Source organism: Lactuca serriola, chromosome 9 (genome assembly GCF_051521515.1).
Source record: "Lactuca serriola cultivar US96UC23 chromosome 9, Lser_US96UC23_V15, whole genome shotgun sequence".
Lineage (NCBI taxonomy): Eukaryota > Viridiplantae > Streptophyta > Magnoliopsida > Asterales > Asteraceae > Lactuca > Lactuca serriola.
In genome coordinates this window covers 103,878,139-103,886,422 of record NC_136416.1, presented here as the reverse complement: position 1 = coordinate 103,886,422, position 8,284 = coordinate 103,878,139, and the positions used below count along the sequence as shown (strand labels likewise).

The 8,284-nt window shown below is 26.3% G+C and overlaps 1 long non-coding RNA gene across 3 annotated transcripts; it reads left to right on the top strand.

The window, feature by feature from the left end:
- The first annotated feature begins 1,444 nt into the window (after positions 1–1,444).
- Positions 1,445–3,141, top strand: LOC145076875 (uncharacterized). 3 transcript variants are annotated; one of them, XR_013692840.1, is made up of 3 exons: positions 1,445–1,952; positions 2,374–2,836; positions 2,944–3,141. It is a non-coding gene; the product is annotated as an uncharacterized LOC145076875 (long non-coding RNA). The 3 variants fall into 3 exon arrangements; XR_013692839.1 differs by adding an exon at positions 2,268–2,288 and having other exon boundaries at positions 2,374–3,141; XR_013692838.1 differs by having other exon boundaries at positions 2,374–3,141.
- The last annotated feature ends 5,143 nt before the right edge of the window (positions 3,142–8,284 follow it).

Sequence of the window (8,284 nt, the reverse complement as noted above, 5' to 3'; positions counted from 1 at the left end):
TCACAAATATTGTATAAAAATAGTGATATTCATAACTTGAACAAATAAAGGTTTATACTTAAACTTTTAAGAAGTAACAAGCAAGTGTTCATGTAATAAACCAATTTGGACTCCCCCCCCCCCCTAAAAACATAAAAATATCAAAAAAGAGGGGGTATGAACTCACATTGAGTGGATTTTTAGTGGATAGTTTGAAGGGTTGAGATGAAGATTTCGAGCCTGGTTCTTTGAATGAAGTAGATGAGCTTATTTGGAGATGTGATTATCCTAAGAATGTTAGCACATAATAATGTGTAAAAATGATGAATTTAACTTAATAATGTGTAGATACACTAGTGGTTTACGAAAAGCCTTATGAAGACTCTAAGGACCGCTTGATGATGATAATCTTGGAGAATTTTAGCTCTTGTTCTTGAGAGAAATTTTATGAAGAGGAAAGAAGGGAAGGATAGTTAAAGAAAGTGATGGTGAATGGAGTTAGGCCTTCTGGCCATGGTTTAAATGGAAAAATGGAATGGAGGGTGCTCGTGTTTATTTAGGGAATAATCTCAAGTGTTGGATGGTTATTTGAAAGATAAGGGAATGTGTTGGATAGTTGTTTGTTGGGTAAAGTGGAGTAAGGCTAAGTTATTCTATCAAAATTTCATTGTTCTCTTTATTACAACCGAATTCACCTTTGAGATTACCAAGACATGGGAGATTTCGGTCTAACATGTTTGCTCTAGAGTGTTTTCGGCCTAGGGTATCCTAGGTAGGAGATTTCGGTTTTGAATCACCCACAAAGGGTGATTTCGGTCCACACCATTTCCCTAATTTGGGTTTTCGGTTTTTGGGGTTTCTAGGCCAAAAACCATAAAGCACTTTGTAATTTATGATAGTTTCCACCTTGTTGACTTTTCGAAGGTTCCATACATGTATGGCTTTCCAAGTAAGCATATATACTTATATATATATATATATATATATATATATATATATATATATATATATATATATATATATATATATCAACACTTATACATATGGTGTCCTTTTTGGTTTTCAAAGCTTTATAGCAACAGGGTTACATAGTGAATTCATTTGCACATGGTTACAATTTAGACTTTTCTTAACCTATATTTGCTAGTTGTCACACAAAATTAGACTTGTCTCAAATGAACCTAACTATATATATATATATATATATATATATATATATATATATATATATATATATATGAGATCATGAGACCACTTTTTTCTAATGAAATATCTAATATTTTGTTATTCAAAAAAAATATAACATATTTAATATTTTGATATTCTAAAATATTTTTAACACATTTTACACTGAAATATTTTAAAAGCATATAATTTTAGAATATTATATATATATATATATATATATATATATATATATATATATATATATATTTCAAATTTTGAAGATCCAAAGCTGATTACAATAGAAATCCGATTTGGGGCTTTATTTTTATGGGTTTGTCACTCGACAAATTTCGTGTTTTCTTCTTTTTTCTATCCTTTTTTCAGATCTTTCATTCTCTATCTTTCTCTCAATCTCCATTTTCTTATTAATGGAGAGAAGTTTGATATGTAAGCGACAATGGAATGAGATGAGTTTACCTAGGTGTCGGATTCAATCAAAGATCTTCATCTCACCATCAACTATCTCTCCATCATCTATCTCTCATCTGTGATTTTTCTCTTTTTTTTTTTTGTTATGACATCTGCGTGAGGGAGTCCTCAATTGTCGGCTCTCTCTCCATAATCATTTTTTTTTGTTTCCCAGGTTCGTATTTATGACTGAAAGATATCTTCTTGAACTATGTAGACTCCTACCTCCAAATGTCATGACAGATTAAGAGGGGCTAGATCACAAGGGTTTTTATGCTAATTCCTCCTTAATGAGGTTTCCAGGTTACGGATGAACGTGCATCTTACACGAAAAAAATGTATGTCCCTTTTTCTACTGTTCTGTCTCATGATTTTTCATACCCCTTGATAATTTCACTAAATTAAATTACTTTTATATTTGTCAATAAGTAGAAGTTATGTTTCATGTTGATAGTTATTGTTTGATAATGCCTACAACAGGCCTAAGAAAGGATTGTGACATTTTTTGTTTAAATATTCACAAGTAAGAAAAGAAGAATGTTGATTTGTTTAGTTTTCTACCAACTAATAGCAACTACTTTGTTATTACCTTTTCTGATGATTTTCTTGATATGAAGAACTCATTTTGTTCCCTTTGCCTTTTGATTTTGAAGAAATCCATTTCATTGATGAAGGTTAGAGAATAAATTTCTTCAAAAAAACTAGAGAATAAAAATTTATTATAATTTTTATGGTTATCAATGAGCTTTTATTATCCAGGAACTCAAGTTAGTCATCCAAAAAAGGGTAGAATTGTCATTTGTCCAAGAACTCAATTGAGTAATCTATACCATTTGTACCAATACAAAGTCCATTGATGTAAAACATATTGGGAATTGAGGTATGTATCTATTGATTGTGTTTTTTCTGTTTTTATTGCATTAGATTTGATGCGCATTTCAGATGGTAATGGTTGAACATAAGTTCTTGGTTTTGACTTAAAGTAGGATGTTATGATATAAACAAATGATGTCATTAACATTTTTGAGCTTTTGAATATGTGAAACAAAGTAATTGCAAAGCATCATAGACAAATGTGAAATCGTGTATATAACTTTGGGGTTTTGTTGTTAGAATATGTGATGGGAAAAAGACAAACGCATCCAACTTTTATGTAACAGAGATAGAATATTGTTGGTCGGGTATGCATTTATGTTTATTGACTAAAGTGATATATAAATTGGTAATTTCTTTCTTTTCATTTTGTGATTTTGAACAATAATATTGCTTTTATCTATAAGCCCAGGTAGGTTCATGATTTATAATATTTCTTTTTCGTGTTTGTTACAGGTTGCCATACAAAATTTGAGTGGGTTGTGAAGAAATGAGTTCATTGCTATTACAGACAATGTCTATCATCATTTACCTTTAATACCATTGTACTTATATTTTTTTTTACCCATGATAGCAACATATTTAATTTTATTTAACCAAAATAGTAATCAACCTTTTTATCCATAATTGCAAAGTAGTTATATTTTATTATTACATGTAAAAGGCATTGTGGTTATATTTTTATTTGCCGATAACAGTAAGGTATGGACACTGATCTAAATTTTTTAATAAATGTAGTAGTTTATTTTTATTTTGTTTGGTATCGGTTTTTTAATGATGAATGACCACTTGGAGGAAAACTCTGGCAGTTTGTTAATATTAATCTGATTCATAGTTTATCCAATATTGGTACATTATTATTAATTATTTTGTTATTAATAATCAAGTGCTTAGGAGATCTGGAAACCATTAGTGTGCAATTGTTTATACTTTACGATCTAAGCAGGACACTTGAGGTAGGAGGTGAAATCCCCAACAATACATTACCTTTATTTTTTTATGTAAACTATAATTTAAAATATTATATGAAATTGAGCCTTTTCCTTTCTTTTAACGAAAATTAGCTTCATTTTTTATTTATTAGTTTAAAATAAAATAAGAGATGAATCGTGCATTATATTGAAAAAAAAAACGAAAATGTGTAATTGTTAATTTGATGGTGTTGCCATTGCTTACTTAATAATATGTGGAATTTTCGGAGTTTCTATGGAACATAACAAGGATCGTACGGAGAGCATCCAACTTATCTAAATCTAACTTTATCGTTGAACAAACGAGTCAATGGCATTAAATGAAAAAAAACTTAAAATTAATTATTTTTGGTATTACCATTAGCTAAAATGTCACTCATATACTAGGGCTTTGATTATTTTTTTATGTTAAATTGTGGCTATTACTTTTCTTAAAAGAAATATTATTCATATTCTGTTTTGTCACAAAAAGTTAAATTTAATAGTCTATTGCAAATGAATAAAATAACTAGGGGCAAAACCAGTAAAAAAAAAAGTTTGTTGTTATCCAATTCAATCAACTTATTTTATTTTATTGTCCTAGCCAGTTTACGAAATTTCCAATTATGTTTGTTTGTTATAACTATTTTTTGAAATGCCTTTATCTCTTAAAATAATATAGTTTACTTAAGTTTATAATAAAAGCTAGCAACATATAAAAATAATTTTTTAATGTAAATTGCATGTTTTATGTATTTGTCATGTTTTGTTTTTGGAGTATAACATTTTTTTAGTATTATATTTGCCAAAATGGACTATTTGACAAAATGAATTACACATACTCACCCACCCAATCTATCTCCGCACAAAATGCTCTGCCCACGTCAGATGTTATATGTGTCTGTCATGTTATTTCAAAATAACTAATCGCCATCAAAAAATAATTTTTGAAATAAATTATTTACACATTGGCGTGGGTAAACGGCTAGTATATATATATATATATATATATATATATATATATATATATATATATATATATATATATATATATATATATATATATATATATATATATTTTATGATGACTAGAATAATAGAATATTTCACTAAAAAAAGTTGGTCTCGCAGTCTCACAAAATTATGCCCGTCTCAAATAAACGTTTATATATATATATATATATATATATATATATATATATATATATATATATATATATATATATATATATATATATATATATATATATCCTCCTTAATAAATAAAGGTTTTTTGCCACATGTCAATCTTTCGTGAGTTTTGACACTTGTCATTTTGTGGTATTTTTGAATAAATGTTTTTTTCATTTGTCATTTTCTCATTTTTTTATCTTTCTTAATTAACATATTATATTTACACCTTAATTAATAATTGTCTTAATTAAAAATAATCAATAAATTACAATATTACAACTCATATAGTATTTAATATGTTTCTTTGTAAATTCAAATTTAAATAAACTTTTGTTTAAACCTTCATATTTTTTTTTTATCCAACCCGTATAACATACGGGTCTCACAACTAGTATATATATATATATATATATATATATATATATATATATATATATATATATATATATATATATATACCTTATAATACATACATGTTTGTGGGCCCTCTATTTTTAAGACTAATATCTTAAAAAACAAGGGGGTTGATTGTAGACCTTTAGATTAAACTTGAAGGGTGGGGATTAAAAATTGGTGATCCAAGTATGTAGGATTAAACCAATCAAAAGCTTCTATTTTGTAAGTATAATTTATAAAGTCTGATGTACCAACAATAATACTTGAAGAAACACAATTGCAGATTTCCACATTATCATTTACACTTTTTCTTTGAAAAAACATTATTTAAAGTGACCGGTCTCTCTCGGTTTTAAGGTAACCCTCTATTTTACTTTGCCTTTTCTAAAAAACCTAAATACAATAACATCCTACCACAATATTCCGCTATGACCATCAACAAATGTCTCTTCTTTCTCTTCCAAGACAAAGTGTGCCACCCCTTCTGTCAATACCAATTACTGCCATACTCAGCCACATGTACCATCGCCGATGACTGGTCTCACCAATGTTTTTTTGTCCTCTTTACATCCCTGACACTCTTGAAGAAAGATCTAGATCTCTTATTGCCCTGCTTACATATATACACACGAAGTAACAAAGGCAGAAATCAAAACCATTTTCAATTTTGTTGTATTTATTTTTTTCTTTTGTTGTTCTTTTGTTCTCGAAAATTCTCATACGAAAATAGATTCATAAAAGAACATGGATGTAGATGAAGTATGTTTAGATGCAAACATAAAAACCTTTCTTTTGTTCTTTAATGTATAGAGTAACATTTATTGTTGTTTATTTCGGTTTCGATGATGATTTAAGTGGAGTTTCTTCACTTTTAGATAAAACAAATCTGCCTGCCATCACCTCCTTCTGTTTGTTTGCGGTTCCTTTGTTGGATTTGGTTTCTTTAATGTATACATAAGATTTCTTATTTAGCTTATTTTTTGTGAGAGTGGTTGTAGGTCCTAAACGTTAATTATGACATGAAAAAGAGTTCATTTACTTAAATATTTGTATGGAAGATTTCAGCTTTGAAAATAGATTATATACTTTACTTTTTTGTGTGTGAGGTTTTAGATTTGAAAATGTTTATTAGGACTTGGATATTTTGTGGGTAACATATAAGGTAGCTATATTTTTGTTAATAAAAACAGAAAATTTGAGTTTATGCTGAGTACAAAAATGGGAGAGGGTAAAGATTAGTACTGAGCAATGTAAAGACAAGTCCAAAAATAGGTGTTCTCTTTTGACTAATCATTCAAAGTTCAAATTAGACTTCTAAAAATAAAAACAAAGAATTGAATGTTCTTAGAAGTTAAGTTAGAAAACTTACATATTAAAATGTTACAAAATCATTTTGAAATTAATTATCCTTCTAAAAATACAAATAATCTTTCTGATACATTAAGCATTTCCTACTTAGTTTGGAAGATGTTTGGTAACTTATGTCCCAAAAGAAAACAAAAATTCATGACAAGATAAGTTTCCATAATCTAACCAAATGACAAGATAAAGATATCTTGTGTCTAAATATTTAAGCCACAACACCTACTATACATTGGGCTATATCTTATCTTATAAAGAATATAGTTCTTTTACAAATAAAATCTTTTAATTTTATAATATATCTAGATGAATTCCCGCGCGTTGCGCGGCGAAGATTAAAAATATATTGTTAAAATATTAAAAAAAAATATATGTTTAAAATAGTTATGATATTGACATTAACTTTGAGATAATATTTTTACACTAATATATATATATATATATATATATATATATATATATATATATATATATAATCTCTATTATTTTGAACAAAAATATTCATTGACATCAACCCACATTCCTCATTAACAGAATTAAATATAATTTTCTATTTAGTATTATCTTTAACAATTATTATTATTGATTAATTATATTTTTACTTATGCGATCATTTTCTAATTTCAATAATGATGTTCATTTAAAATACAATTTATTTATAGCTAAATGTAATTTATAATTTGATGTTATTGTCATTTAAAATTGTTGTTCATTAATTTTAAACCACTTATTATTAATAATAGACTTTTAAGAAACACTTAATATTATTATTAAAATGTGAAACATACACTAAATAATAAAGTGATAAGATAGACAAATTGCTTTTCAAAAGAGACTTACATAGATAATATGACATATCCATGTAATTTGATTTTATTATTTATAATTATTGCTTATTAATTTTAAAACCATTTGTTATTGTTAATAAGTGAAAGAAACTTTTAAATAACAATTATTATTATAATTAAAGTGTTAAACATATACTAAAATAAAAAGTGATAAGATAGACAATTTGCATTTTAAAAAAGGCTTACATGGATAATATGGATAATATGACATATCCATGATTTTTAATTAATTATTTTTTTGAAGCAACATGAACATACAAACATGTATACAATAATTAATTAAATATTATATATATCACCATCCATAACATATGATCGATAAGATGAATCTAATCTAATTTACATTAAAATTTCAACCACAACATACAATGATATTCTTAAAAGAATACTTTAACCAAGAAAAATATTAAAAAAAAATTAGTATATAACAAACTTACAAATTAAAAACTTCAACATAATAACATGGCTTGAAAAATTGTTCAAAGCTCTCAAACCAACACAAAAAATTTTATACTTATTTTCTTTGTGAATATTGTATGTGATTTGTATTTGTGTGTCTACTAAAAAAGAATGACCTTTTTATAGTAGAGTATCCATTAATTGTTTATTAAATATATTATATAAATTATAAAACCTTTGAATTTTTAATCATTATTAAGAGACTTTTGAGTGATATTCAATAAAATAGGAGGTTTCAAATGCATGAGATGTTTGCAAATTTTTATGGGGGTTTCAAATGCATGAGGTTCAAGGAAAAAATGCTATTTTATAAGTATATATGATACAACACTACAAATATCGTAAAATATCAATGAAAAATACATAAAAAGATTTTTTGTAAATAACTATAAATACAACACCATCAATTGATGTAACCATTACCGTTCAATACTAAATCTACAAAAAAGAAATTAATTAAATCTATAATATAACATTTTATTTTATCATTTTATGTTAGAAAAGAAAAAAAAAATGATGATATTAACTTTATACACGATATGTAGATGCTTATGTAAAGAGCTATCAACATCTAAAAAACACAAAAAATATGAACATTTTTTTCGTTGT